General features: G+C 36.1%; 1 protein-coding gene across 4 annotated transcripts in view; it reads left to right on the top strand.

Moving 5' to 3' along the window:
- The window catches only part of LOC131043915 (E3 ubiquitin-protein ligase MBR2), a 130,221-nt gene that overhangs the window by 79,151 nt on the left and 36,429 nt on the right, over positions 1-14,641 (top strand). The window lies entirely within an intron of this gene.

The raw sequence follows: 14,641 nt of genomic DNA, 5'->3' as shown, positions 1-14,641 counted from the left end.
AATTATAAAATAGTAAAAAATCTAAATTTAGAGACCAATAAAAATTAAGAAACTTACTTGCAATAAAACTTTGATTGCAAGAGTTTGAAGGTTTGGTGATGTATGGCCATTGAGGTACCACCAAGCATGAGAATCCTTTTTATACTTGTCACGGAGAGCGGAAACACTTTGACCATTGGAGGCTACAAAATCAGCAAACTCACTTGTCATTAAATCCTCCATTTCAGAATCTGGGAAGAGTTTAGTAAGTGCTGTCCTACACCCTTCACTGACTTCTGAATCTCTATATGGTGGTACCCTTGATGGCTTAGCAAGCATTTCATCACTATAAAATTTGGGAGTCAATGCAAATGCAAGAAGATGTAGTGGGGTGGTCATTTTGTTCCACCGCTCAACACAAATTGATTGAACCTCTTTGAAGAAAGTTTCTTCGGGATCTTGCTCTTTTGCATTGATGATGGCTTTCATTTTCTCAATCATCGAGTCAATGCCATCATATACCTCTCCCAAACATGGGTGATCCATGTCAGTATAACGGATCATACTCATGATGGGCTCAGTGAAACTCAAAAGATATTCCACTCGATCCCACCAAGTGTCATCTAGGATCATGCGCCTTACATTTGCTGCCCTTTCAGTATTGGATTGCCTCCATAGGGACCAACTTTGACTAATTACCATGCTAGCAAGTGGCTGTCGCACCTTCACAAGTCGCCTCAAGACGATTGTGTTGGATGCAAATTGGGTCTCGGCAACCTATTTAAAAATTAAAAATAAAAATTAGAATACAAAGAAGACATGATAAAAAAATAAAAATTTAAGTAACCATCAAAGTGAAATGTAGATTTTAAAAATTGAAGTGTTTCAATTACCTTTAGCAACTCCAACTGTGAAAATGATCTGAAAATGGCCTGTGACATGTTATGATTTGTGATGAACATTTGGATCTCTTCAGCCTCAACATAAATTTGTTTGATCCAATCTATTTTCCTGCCTATCTTTTGTAGCATGAGGTTGAGAGAGTGGACAGCACAAGGTGTCCAAAATATGTGTTCAAACCGTGTCTCAATCAACATACCTGCAGCTCTACAATTCTTTGCATTGTCCATTATTACTTGGACAACATTTTGAGGTCCCACATCCTGAATGCATTGTATAAGGATGTTAGCAATAAATTGTGCATCCTTCACCTGTCCCTCACAATCCACAGCTTTCAGAAACATTGCCCCTTTAGGGCACACTGCAATTACATTAATTAATGGCCGATTTTTGGTATCCTTCCATCCATCTGAAATGATGGACACCCCCGTTTGTTTCCATGAATTTCTAATGGGAGCCAATGCATTGTCTATGTTTTTTACCTCCTTTGCTAGTAAGGTGCTACGCACCTTCTCATAACCTGGCCCTGTGTACCCTTGTGGAGCCTCATTTACCTTTTTCAACATATCCTGCCAATATGGTGATCGTACCACATTAAATGACAAACCGTTTGCATATAGACATCTTCCAACGGATTGATCTGCAATCTCTCTAGCATCATTCTTAAATGCTCTCTCTAATGGTCCCCTGCTTCTCTTCACAATAACAGGTTCTTCACTAATTGGGTCCAAGAATGGGTGGCTCTCTACCACAATATCAGGAAAATCGCTATAAGATGGAGAAGTAGGGGGCCTTTTTGATTTACTTCCTCTTCCTGTCAACAAAGGATGGTTTGAGGCACGACCAACTCTTGCATCTGCTTCCTCTTGCTCTCTAATATATCCTGCTATTTCTTGAGGTGACATCCCATTTCCATTCTTTCCTAGACATGGTTTGATTCCTTGTTGGGGAATGGCACAAAAATGGGCTTTGACACGACTGTAGGAGCTAGTTTTTTTCGTACTACAGAAGTTGCATATCCATAAAAATGTTCCACCACCTTTTACTTGGTCTATTATTTTGACATATTTCCATAAAGGTGAATTTGGGTCAGTTTTGAAAGTCCGTTGAGGAGTAGAGCTAGTAGTCGTTGCCATTATGATTTCTACAACAAATTAAAAAATAATTATTAATATTTAATAAATTAATAGTAAACAATAGATTCTAAATGTTAAATTAAAATATATAAAATTAAATTTAATAATTTATTTAAAATGAAAGTAATTAAATTTAAATTTTTAATTACAAAATTTAATATGGACTATAGTTTGTTAAATTGTTTGTTAAATGAAAACAAACTAACTATTAAAAATATAATTTTTTATTTTTAAATAATAAAACTATTTTCAATTTTGCTAGTTATTATTATTTAAAAATAAAAAATCATATTTTTAATAGTTAGTTTGTTTTCATTTAACAAACAATTTAACAAACTATAGTCCATATTAAATTTTGTAATTAAAAATTTAAATTTAATTACTTTCATTTTAAATAAATTATTAAATTTAATTTTATATAAACTATTAAATAAACTATAATAAAATTTAACAAACTAATAAATTTTTTAAAAATTTATAATAAAATTTAATTATTTAAAAACCTATGATAATAATTAAAAAAAAAACCTGTAGGAAGCCCGAAAAAATGGAGGATGCGCTAGAAAGACTGGGGGCTGGTCGTCGGCCGTCGCCCTCCTGCTCTGGCACCTCCCGTCTCGCCTCCTCTGTGCCGTCGTCGCGCCTCCGTCGCACCTCTGTGCCGTCGTCGCGCCTCCGTCGCGCCTCCTCTCACCTCTGTCGTCGCGCCTCTATGCCATCGCGCCGCCTCTCATCTCTCACCTGCGTTTTTCGGTTTCACGTTTTTTAACATTTAGCTTTGCTTTAGGGTTTAAAACGTGAAAAGACATATGAAAAAACCCTCGAAATTTGTGACCGATGCGAATTCGTCAAAAAAACCCTATGAAATCGCCACGTCTACACCGGATGCATCTGGAATCGTGACTCCAAAAATGGATACATTTCAGGGGGCAAAAATCAGTACCCTGTCCGAATCCACAGGGATTCCGAGGCGAATCCGAATTTGATACGTATCGTATCCGGATTTGGGGGCAAAACCTGAAGTACCGGTAACTTAGACAAAAACCCTAGAAAGAAGGAAAAAGGGAGGGTCCCCATTTGCAATGGGGCAATGTGTGAAAAAGGTCACAACAGTATCTTAGAACCATTGGAATAATACAAGAGAAAGTGTACACTTTATCTTGAAGTGCACATAAAAGACATGCAAAATTGAGGAAAACAAAGGAAAGAAAGCAGAATTTTTTTCTCTGACACAAGATTAGAGACTGTCAGGGGATGCTTGTGCATCTTAACCTTATAAATATGCACTTGAATTCATGATGCAAGGTGTAAAATGTTGAGCATTGTATCCAAAGTTTATCATCATGGCAGCAAACAAATGTATGTCACACGCTTCTTTATATTGTACACGACGATAAGATTGACGGTTTTTCTTCTCCTTATAATTGCCACGTTTTGATAGTGACTGCTTATTTTCACACTTTTTCACCTCAAATATATGTAGGTTTTTGATTTTGAATGGAAATTGGAACACTTTCATTTAAAATATGAGATTAACAAAATGATTTGAGAATAGTTTGAGACCTACTAAGTTGATGTGCAATTATTAGACTCAAAGATGAGTTGGTCAAACCCAAGTTCTGAACTATTAAATCTGTGTTAAAGTTAATCATTTATTCATGCCTTATTTTATTTAAAAAAAATATGATTATAAGACTATATTTTTAATAAATCACAAAATGCATAAGCATAAGAAAGTGTTGAAGGAGAGTTCAGCTAAGTTAGCTGGTTAAATTTGTTAAAATATAAAAAGTATATTTTTTAAATTACAAAATTCACAAGGTAACAGAATCATTGAACAACAACTCAGTTTAGATAGCTGGCCAAAGAATTACTGAGGAGCCAATAAGCTCCTTTGATGCTCATGTTGCCATTTCTTGATTGTTTTAAAAAGCTTCAATTTTGTTCTCTGCTCCTCCTTCTGCAAGCTTTGTGGATGTGTAGAAAATTGTCTTGATTTGTAGCATAGATGTCTAATAGGAATTTTCATTTTCCAGAAGAATTTCAAAATCTTAGCTATAAGATTACAAAACTTATAATGGGTAACTTGGTTCTTGGTCATTGCTTTGGCCTTCCAGTGTATCCTTAAGGAATAAGAAAACCTTTCGAACAATGTCTTCAGTTGAAGCCTCCCCTCCTAGAAAATTTGTATTTGGATATGTGAAAAAATGAATGCAGAATCCCTCCATTTGCTTAGCCTCTAGATTACTTCTTAGAATTAAGTTATTTGATGGAGAAAAGTAGCTGTTTCTTGGAGGTTGTGATGTCCCCATCCAAATGCTAAATCTCTAAAACCAAACAACTAAAAGAAAACTCCTTCCTTATAAGTAATAAGCCATTACAAGACAAGGACATCTAAAAGACAATAAGACAAAAGTCTTATTTATAATAGAGACAAAGATTATTAGAAAGGCAGTGAAATAAAAGAAATTAAATATAATTGTTATACATCTATTACACATACAGGGAATCAGAAATGCATATCTGATTTAAATAACAAGTGCGGATCTGACTGTGAAAGGAAGACAGCGATTGCTAAGAAAAAAATTATTATCTTTACTAATAAAAATTGCTACAATACCCAATTAAAGTCTATTACAAATAGAGAGAAACAGCAATTGAAAGGGATCAGATCTTATATGTAAATTTACAATCAGTAAACAGGAGGAGACCTGTGATCTAGCAAGTGAATGGAATCAGTCTAACTAGAGAATGTCGATATTCACGTATTGGTGAAAATAGATTGACTACAAAAGAGTAATGGCACTCAGACAGGATGGGAAATTGATCAGCCGAGGCAAGTATAAGAAGAAAAAAGATAACAATGGAAGTCATCATACCCAACTAAAGTCTATTACAAATAAAGAGAAGCAGCAATTGAAAGGGATCAAATCTTATATGTAAATCTACAATCAGTAAACAGGAGACCTGTGATCTAGCAAGTGAATGGAATCAGTCTAACGAGAGAATGCCGATATTCACATATTGGTGAAAATAGATTGACCACGGAAGAGTAATGGCACTCAGACAGGATGGGAAATCGATCAGCTGAAGCAAGTATAAGAAGAAAAAAGATAACAATGGAAGTCATCATACTAATTGATATCATAAAGTACGATATTAACTAACAGTGATAGATATAACAGCGGATACCTTATTAATTGTAAATGATGTTCAATTTACATTCAATATGCAAGTCTATTAACTAATTTTGTTGTATTTATTATTGCCTTAATGTATATATCTAACTATCTTCTTGTTTGTGGCAGGTGAGAGGAGCATTTAATATTTTCTATGTCCTATCTCACGAATGCCACTCAATATAAGTATATAACAAATGGGGCACAGTCAAGCAATGCCTTGATCGGTCATGATCGATCAAGACATTACTTGATCGTGCCTCTTTGTTTATACTAAACAAATGCATGTTCAACGTTAATGCCAATCGGTGTGGGAGTAGTATTACAACCGATGTCTATCGGTGTTTGCTTAATGCTAACAGCTGATAGTTATCGGTGTGTTAGCCTTAACAACCGAAAACTATCGGTGTAGGCTAACACCCGATAACTATCGGTGACCTTTGTTATATTGCCACCCGATATATTATATGCAACCCGATATATATTAATCGGTGTTTTCATTAATCATTTATTTATCATTATTTATGTTAATCGATATACAACTAAATACAAGATTTATTAGATCGATGAACATAAACAAAATACATAGTATGATTATCAATAGGTTGTTTATATGCAAATGTAGAATGGCTATCAAAGAGGAATTAATTGCTTGAAGGTTTTATCATGGTTATCGATATGATAAATGATTGAATGAGAGACTTCATTTATCTCTCATTCAATCATTTATCTTACCGAAGCTATCATGCATTAACACTCCCTCTTAGCTAGGTAAGATGAATGTAGACAATATATTCAAGCATCACAATTCAATTGATAGTAATCATTTTAGACATTCATGGGAAATCATACCACCTAATCATATGGTATGAAGTATCACCTAAACACATGATACTGAAGTTCATCACATCAATCTTGTGATTGATAGGATATCACCTAAGCATGTGATATCAGTATTGCCTACACACGCAATACTTAAGGATAATCATATGAGAAAGATTAATTTCTCACCTTATCCAAGTTGTGATATGTGCACTAACACTTTATACAAATGTTTTATCACAACACAATCATGGCACATCCATGACACACCAGAGATCCAACATGATAACTGGTTTGGACATTATAAGATCGTCACCTTATAATGTCCCCATACAAGTGTTCACTATCTTGAGAGATCGTCACCTCTTAGATGTGAACCCAGGGGATAGAATCCAAAAATTGTCCTAACATGACAAAGAGGTTCACACATTAAACATCTTATAGGTATGCAAATATAGATTACAAAGCAAATTACCTTTCTATCATACCTAAGCCTTTTCTGAAGTGATCAACCTTCACTCTGGAAAGGGATTTGGTTAGAATGTCTGTAGTTTGATCTCCTGTACAAACATATTCCAGTTGGATTGCATTCCTATCTACCATATCTCGCACATAGTGGTATGGAATCTCAATATGCTTGGATCTGTCATGAAACACTGGGTTTACTGAAAGTTTTATGCAGCTCTAGTTGTCACAGTGTATAACAGTGGGTTTCATAGGTTCTCCAAACAACCCCACAAGCAACTTCCTAAGCCATACTGCCTCTCGGGCAGCCATAGAAGCTGCAATGTATTTTGTCTCGGTGGAACTTTGAGCTACAGAAGACTGCTTCCTGCTGATCCAAGATATCATAGTTGAACCTAGACTGAAGCAACACCTTGAAGTTCTTTTCCTATCTGTCACACTTCCAGCCCAATCTGAATCTGTAAAGCCATGTAGGTCTATATCAACCTTCATGTATTTGAGACCAAGGTTTAGAGTACCTTGTAGGTATCTCATAATGTGTTTCACTGCAACCAGGTGTATCTCCTTCGGTTCACACATAACTGACTTAGAGCATTAACTGCATAACAGATATCTGGTCTTGTATTTACCAGGTACATCAGGGACCCAATCATCTATCTGTATTGAGTAGGATCAGTGGGTTGTGACTCTACTACTGCTTCTTTAAGTTTATGTAAGTTGGTTTCCATAGGAGAGGTCATGGGTCTACAATTTAGCATTCTGAATCTCTTCAAAATATCCAAGGTGTACTTTCCCTGGTTTAGTATAATGCTGTCAGAATTCTGCCATACTTCCAATCCTAGGAAGTAATGAAGGAGTCCTAAGTCCTTCATATCAAATTCTTTGGATAGATCATTCTTGCATTGATCTATAAGGTGATCATTTCCTGTGATTAATAAGTCATCAACATATAAAATCAATATTAGCATATCACCTTTATTTCTTTTGTAGTAGAGATTAGGATCTGCATCATTTTGGAGAAGCCTAGTTTTGAGAGATAAGTGTCAATTCTTTCATACCAGGCCCTAGGAGCCTGTTTGAGCCCATAGAGAGCTTTCTTGAGTCTACACACATGAGACTCTGCATCATGAATTTCAAAACCTTTAGGTTGCTCTAGGTAGACTTCTTCTGAGATCTCACCATTTAGAAAAGTTGTCTTAACGTCCATTTGGTGTACCTTCCATCCTTTTGTTGCTGCAATGGCTAATACAACTCTTACTGATGTATACCTGGCAACAGGTGCAAAGGTTTCTTCATAATCTATTCCCTCCCTTTGTGAGAAGTCTCTGGCTACAAATTTGGCCTTGTGTTTTTCAATACTGCCGTCTGTAGCATGTTTGATTTTGAACAACCATTTAGATGAAACCACAGATTTCTTGGTTGGCCTAGGAACAATCTCCCAAACATCATTTTTCATAATGGACTGATACTCTTCAGACATGGCATCCTTTCATACTTGATGTTCAAGTGCATCTGATACATTGTTTGGTTCAGCTTTAGAGAGGTCATTCATAAGGGCAACATAGCTAGTGAATTTATTAGGCCTTTTGCTTTCTCAGAAGGTTCCTAAGGGAGCAGCAAACTTCTGAGCTTCTTCTACAGTTTTGGTGGCCCATAGTGGTCTTTTCTTGAGGTTTTCTCTAGGTGGACTTAGAGTTTCACTCATAGTTTCCTCAGGATTCTCCCTCTGAAGCTCAGGAGTAGGATCTCTATCTAAGCTAGGGTTGGGAATATAGACTTCAGGATCTAGAGAGCTTTGGGCTCTTTTGAAGGCTAAGTTTTCTTCAAAGATCACATCCCTACTTAGTTCAATATGCTTTTGACCAGGTATATATATCCTGTAGGCTTTGGAGGTTTCACTGTATCCCACAAAGATTCCCCTTTTTCCAGAGGGCTCTAATTTTAATCTTTTCTCCTTAGGTACATGAATATAGACAGGGCATCCAAAAATCCTAAGGTGGCTTATATCTGGTTTTGATCTAGTAAAGACTTCCTCAGGGGTCTTGTCTTCAAGATGAGAGTGAGGACATTTGTTTTGAATATATACTGCAGTGCTAGTTGCTTCTGCCCAAAGATTGATATTTAGATTCTGATCAAGAATCATAGCTTTGGCAGCTTCAACGATTGTCCTATTTTTCCTTTCTGCTATCCCATTTTGTTGAGGGTTGTAAGGTATTGTTAACTCCCTCTTAATCCGTGATTTTTTACAAAACTCTTTAAATAATTCTGATGTGTATTCCCCCCCATTATCAGTTCTTAGCGTTTTAATTTTGTTTCCTGAGTAGTTCTCTATTAGTGATTTGAATTCTTTAAACCTATTAAGGATCTCTTCTGATTCTTTACATTTCAGAAAGTAGATCCAGGTTTTCCTAGAGTAGTCATCAACAAATATTACATAATACAGAAATCCCCCCAATGAATTTACAGACATAGGTCCACATACATCAGAATGAACTAACTCTAAAATTTTACTTGTTTTCCTAGTACTACTCTGAAAAGCACCCTTAGTATTTTACCTAGGGCACATCCTGTGCATGCCCCTGAATGATATTGCTTTAGCTTAGGTAGACCTGTGACAAGGTCTCCCATTGATGATAAAGCTCTAAAATTTAGGTGGCCTAGTCTTCTATGCTAGATTTCATTGGCATCTGTAGTTTCATGAATTAGAGCTAAGTTGGGCTCTGTGCATAGCTCATATAAGTAGCCTTGTCTTTGACCAATTGTATTAGCTTTCTTGATAAATGAGTTCTTTGGCCAAGCCAACACTTTGTTGTCCATGAAGGCCACTCTGTATCCATTGTCCTCCAGTGCTGATATTGAGACAAGATTCCTCTTAATGCCTGGAACATATAGCACTCCTCTAAGTTGTAATGATACACCTGACTTTAGTTTGATGGTGCAGTTTCCAACTCCTTTGACAAGGTGTGTGGAGTCATCTCCGATGGTTACCTCTTCATCATTCTCCTCTTTCATGGAGTCTAGTACTTCTCTGAATCCTGTGATGTGTCTGGATGAGCCACTGTCGATCACCCAGGAGTCCACTTTGTTTGATGCTTGATTTGTGAGTGCTGAATAGAGTACATACTTCTCGGAGTCCTCTTCCCTTTTCGATTTTCCTGTTTGGCAAATGTGGCTTGTTTAGCTCTTTCTGGACATTTGGCAACATAGTGCCCAAATTTGTTACATCTGTAACACTGAATTTGAGAGAGGTCCTTCTTGAAAGAGTTCTTGCTGTGACGACCTTTTCTCTTCCTAAATTGCTTCTTCTTGCCCTTTCTGTCTAAGTTCGTTGTTAGAACTTGAAGATCTTCATCTATATTCTTTTGTTTGATTCCTTTCTTGTTTTGCCTTGATTCCTCTTGGAGACAGTCAGCCTTTAGCCTATCGAATTTTGGAAAGTTATCCCTTGCACTGATGCCTTGGACGAACATTTCCCAGATACTAGGCAACCCATCTGAAGCAATGAGGGTTAATTTTTTGCTTTGGATCTCATATCCAAGGGTTGCTAGTTCATCCCTTAAGGTAGATATCCGCATGAAATAGGCATTGACTGATTCTCCTTTTATCATGGTTATATGATTTATCTCTCTTTTTTAGAGCCAAGGTTCTACTGGCATTGGATATCTCAAAAGCGTCTTCAAGTGCTTTGAACATGTTGAAGGTTGTTTCGTGTTTCTTTATAATGGGCATAATATTGTTCCTTCCCCATCAACTATTATTTTGATAGCCTTATCATTTCCTTCTCTCCAAATTGCTTGATCAGGTTCAATCTCAGGTTTTTTAGTTTCAGTCTTTACAAATGATTCAACTTTGTTATCTTTTAGAATCATTTGAATTCTGAATTTCCATGCATAGAAGTCATCACCTCCTGCAAGTCTGTCTTCAAATCTGATAGCGCTAGCCATTGATAGGATTGTGATGTTGAATATATACTTGATTTGAATTTTACGTAAAATTCAACAGCCTCAGGTTCGATTTAACCTAGCTTCGATACCATGTAAATGATGTTCAATTTACATTCAATATGCAAGTTATATTCTATTAACTAATTTTGTTGTATTTATTATTGCCTTAATGCATATATCTAACTATCTTCTTGTTTTTGGCAGGTGAGAGGAGCATTTAATATTTTCTATGTCCTATCTCACGAATGCCACTCAATATAAGTATATAACAAATGGGGCACGGTCAAGCAATGCCTTGATCGGTCATGATCGATCAAGACATTACTTGATCGTGCCTCTTTGTTTATACTAAACAAATGCATGTTCAACGTTAATGCCAATCGGTGTGGGAGTAGTATTACAACCGATGTCTATCGGTGTTTGCTTAATGCTAACAGCTGATAGTTATCGGCGTGTTAGCCTTAACAACCAATAACTATCGGTGTAGGCTAACACCTGATAACTATTGGTGACCTTTGTTATATTGCCACCCGATATATTATATGCAACCCGATATATATTAATCGGTGTTTTCATTAATCATTTATTTATCATTATTTATGTTAATCGATATACATCTAAATACAAGATTTATTAGATTGATGAACATAAACAAAATACATAGTATGATTATCAATAGGTTGTTTATATGCAAATGCAGAATGGCTATCAAAGAGGAATTAATTGCTTGAAGGTTTTGTCATGGTTATCGATATGATAAATGATTGAATGAGAGATTTCATTTATCTCTCATTCAATCATTTATCTTACCGAAACTATCATGCATTAACATTAATGACTACTAATAATAATCAGAGATTTCAGTTTACAAATATGGATATCTTAAGAAAGAAGTACAGCGCTAATTAAGGAATTATAATAATTCATACATCAATTGAGAAAAGGCATGGCGCTAGCGATTAAAGAAGGGACCAACTGATGGAGATAGCATAACCGATTTTCATAATGAAGGGATGCTATGTTTACAAAGTGATCTGGATTATAACGGCTGGTGATTAACATGAAGTGATGTGATTAACACAAGGAAAAGATGGTTGGTGAGAAGACGTGTCTCCTCGGCATCGTGGCTTATCATTCCACAAACGAGGTATAAGAAGGCATACAAATTCATTCCAAGAGGGGCATGGAAGATTGTTTTTGTTTATAAATCTTACCCATATTTGGTTCACGGAAGGGAGTTCATTTGCGGCACTTGAAGTAGCAGAATAGACAGGAAAAGAGGAGAATGACATTAGAAATGAGAATGATGTGCAACATTGACCCATAAGCGGCGTCTAAATAATATAAGCCATCATAACATATACAACAATGACAAGGAATGAAGGACAACATCAATTTATATGATAATCGATTTACAGCATTGATATCGCACCATTCCCATCGTATATGAAGACAATCCGAATCATTCCCAAAGGCATCGTGGAAGTCAATATCTTTATTATTTTTATCCAGTCGGGATCATTCCTAGTGGGAAAAATGCTGTAGATACACTGTCAGGAGCCTAAGGAAATCGATTACCAATCTCGAAACAGCCCCGTCAAGTTGCAAGCATATAATTCCTCCTAAGCGGCCAATGCTCTCTTGAGACATTCAGGGGCTTCCGTGTATATAGAAGCGCACAAATTGAAGGATTCTGTGGCTCCTCTGACTATCGGAGTGAGGTATACGTATGGAGTAGAGCCTCTATTCCTTGCCTTGAAACGTAGTATGTTACCATTGGAGGACCATTGTCACGGGAATTGGTTAAATGGGGCGGGTCTCTATTTCTGAGACGGGCGATTATGATTGAAGAGGCAACACTTCCGGGTATGTGAGGAAGTAACTATTGAATGGTCTGAATGAATGTTGCAGTGATATCCCTTCTAGCATGACAGTCTCTGTATGAGGAAGGAATAGATGTGATTATTATAGGAATAGCAAGGATTACACTATATTGATGATTAACTCCCAAGAAGTATGACGGAGTATGCATTAATAATTACCAAGCCAGCAATAGGAGGAGAGATAATATGAAAGTGATTTAGAACAGAGAATAATCAGGAGATAATAAATGACTATCGATTAAGAAAAGGAATGATTGATTGTGAGGGAACGTGACCTATATATATATATATATATATATAGTGAATAACACATCCATATATATATATAGTGAATAACATCTGTTTGGACAGTTAATGATGAGAAGCAGTTTGTTTCTGATCTCTAGCATCACAGCCAATGGTATATTACAAAATGCTTTGTAATAATTGGAGAAAACACCAAACTCTTACCACTTCAAGCTTCCATTACTTATATGGAAATTTACTGCCACTACAGAGTCCCTTATGGCTTGTCTATATCAAGAACTACAGTCACCAAAGAGGGTTGTTCTATCTGATTACCTGTCCAGTGGATGAGTCACAACTACAAAAGGGAATTTTCCCACTCAATGGCTGTCAAAACTCAAAACTATGAATCACAACCACTAAAGAGGATTTCTCCACTTATCCAATCGTGAGAATTTTCTTAACGCAGCAACCTGTTCACCTAGATGTTTATAGCCATGGAGAAGATCTGATCCTCTTCTTGGCCCCTCGTAATGAAAACAATACAATAAGGCTCAATCCTTTCTTGGCATGTCAATGAAATGATAATAACTCACACAAATGACTCAAATAACAAACTATGAGGATCTCCTCATTTCAACTAGTTAGAGAGGATGCAAATCTTTACTTGTTCACCTTTACCATCAAGTACTGCCATTGAACTATAAATCCACAAGTAGATACATTCTTTGTAAGCCACTTCTTATATTCACATTTACTTTGTGTGGATGAAATGGGATGACTTTTAATTCAGCTAAGCCAGATTGGTCCTTTATTTTGGCTCCAAATGCTCCTCTCCCTCTTTCACAAGAACATGATGGAGAAAAGGAGATCACTTTAAACCTAAATAACCATCCTGAATAACAGTTTTTTAGAAGGAAATAGCACTTCATTTAGCAAGCAATTCACAGTAGAACTCTCGGATCTATTGGACAACAATAAATGACTGGAACAAGGGGAAAAGCAAAAAGGAACATGAAATACCTCTTCCTCTGCAAGACAAACTTTTAAATATTGGAATGTGCTTAATTAAACTTAAAACTGTAGGATTTTTTTTTTTTTTATCCATCAAAGTTGAATTTGGACGTCTACTTCCCCTGCAAACTGCCTCCAGTATCCTCTTATAGATTATAAATCCACCTTCTTCTTCTCCCGTGAATTTCCAACGCCCAAATAGCAAGATTGATGTACTGATCAGATTTCCCATGGCAAAGGTGTTGTTTGCCTTTTCATCCCATATCCTGTAAGTGGGTTGGTTGGCCAACATATATTTGACCATCATAGATGTTCCTCTGGTAAGACAGAAAATTACATGCAAGGTCACACTCAATTTGTGTCATATATATAAAATTTCAACATTTTATCTAAACTAAATGTTGTTAAATTTTTTTTTTGCAGCAAAAAACCATTGTTAAATTGCTCATTCTAAAGCTGTCGATGTGTAAAACACCCTGTTGACATTCCCAACTGATAGTTTTTCCATTTGTAGCCATTTTAGCGTCCTTTGCCCTTCAACTTAACACATCAAAGAGATAACTACAAGTGGTGTTTCAGCTAACCTAGACTGGAGCACCTTTGAAATCCTCTCATGTATAATAAATAGAAAAGGTACATGTTAGATGGTGATAAGGTCATCATAGTAAAATGTTAAAGGCCTTTACTTTCATGCATCATGCATCATGCATCATGCATCATGCATCATTTTCACCCAAATCTTTAATAGGGTCCTATATCAAAGGCCTTGTTAGTCTTTGAACATATTTTTGTAATAATTAAACTGGTTGCTATGCACGAAACAGATAAGTGTAGGCAAGCGTTGGCTGTTACAACTTTATTTTCCAGTTGTGTAAACATTCTCTATTGAACAATTTTTTCCTTTTTAGGTTCCATATGGATGCAATCATCTGTTCTCAAATTGAGACTGTTACTTGCAGATGTATTTTGATCAGATGCTTGGTTTGGCTTTTGGAGAACACTAAACTTTTTAATTGTCTATTAGTTCTACTGGATTTTTTTTAGTAAACCTTAAATTACTGAAAGATTGATCCATTTTAGATTTGCAGACTTTA

The sequence above is a fragment of the Cryptomeria japonica genome, chromosome 6 (genome assembly GCF_030272615.1).
Source record: "Cryptomeria japonica chromosome 6, Sugi_1.0, whole genome shotgun sequence".
NCBI classification, from domain to species: domain Eukaryota; kingdom Viridiplantae; phylum Streptophyta; class Pinopsida; order Cupressales; family Cupressaceae; genus Cryptomeria; species Cryptomeria japonica.
This window is presented reverse-complemented; position numbering and strand designations above follow the sequence as displayed.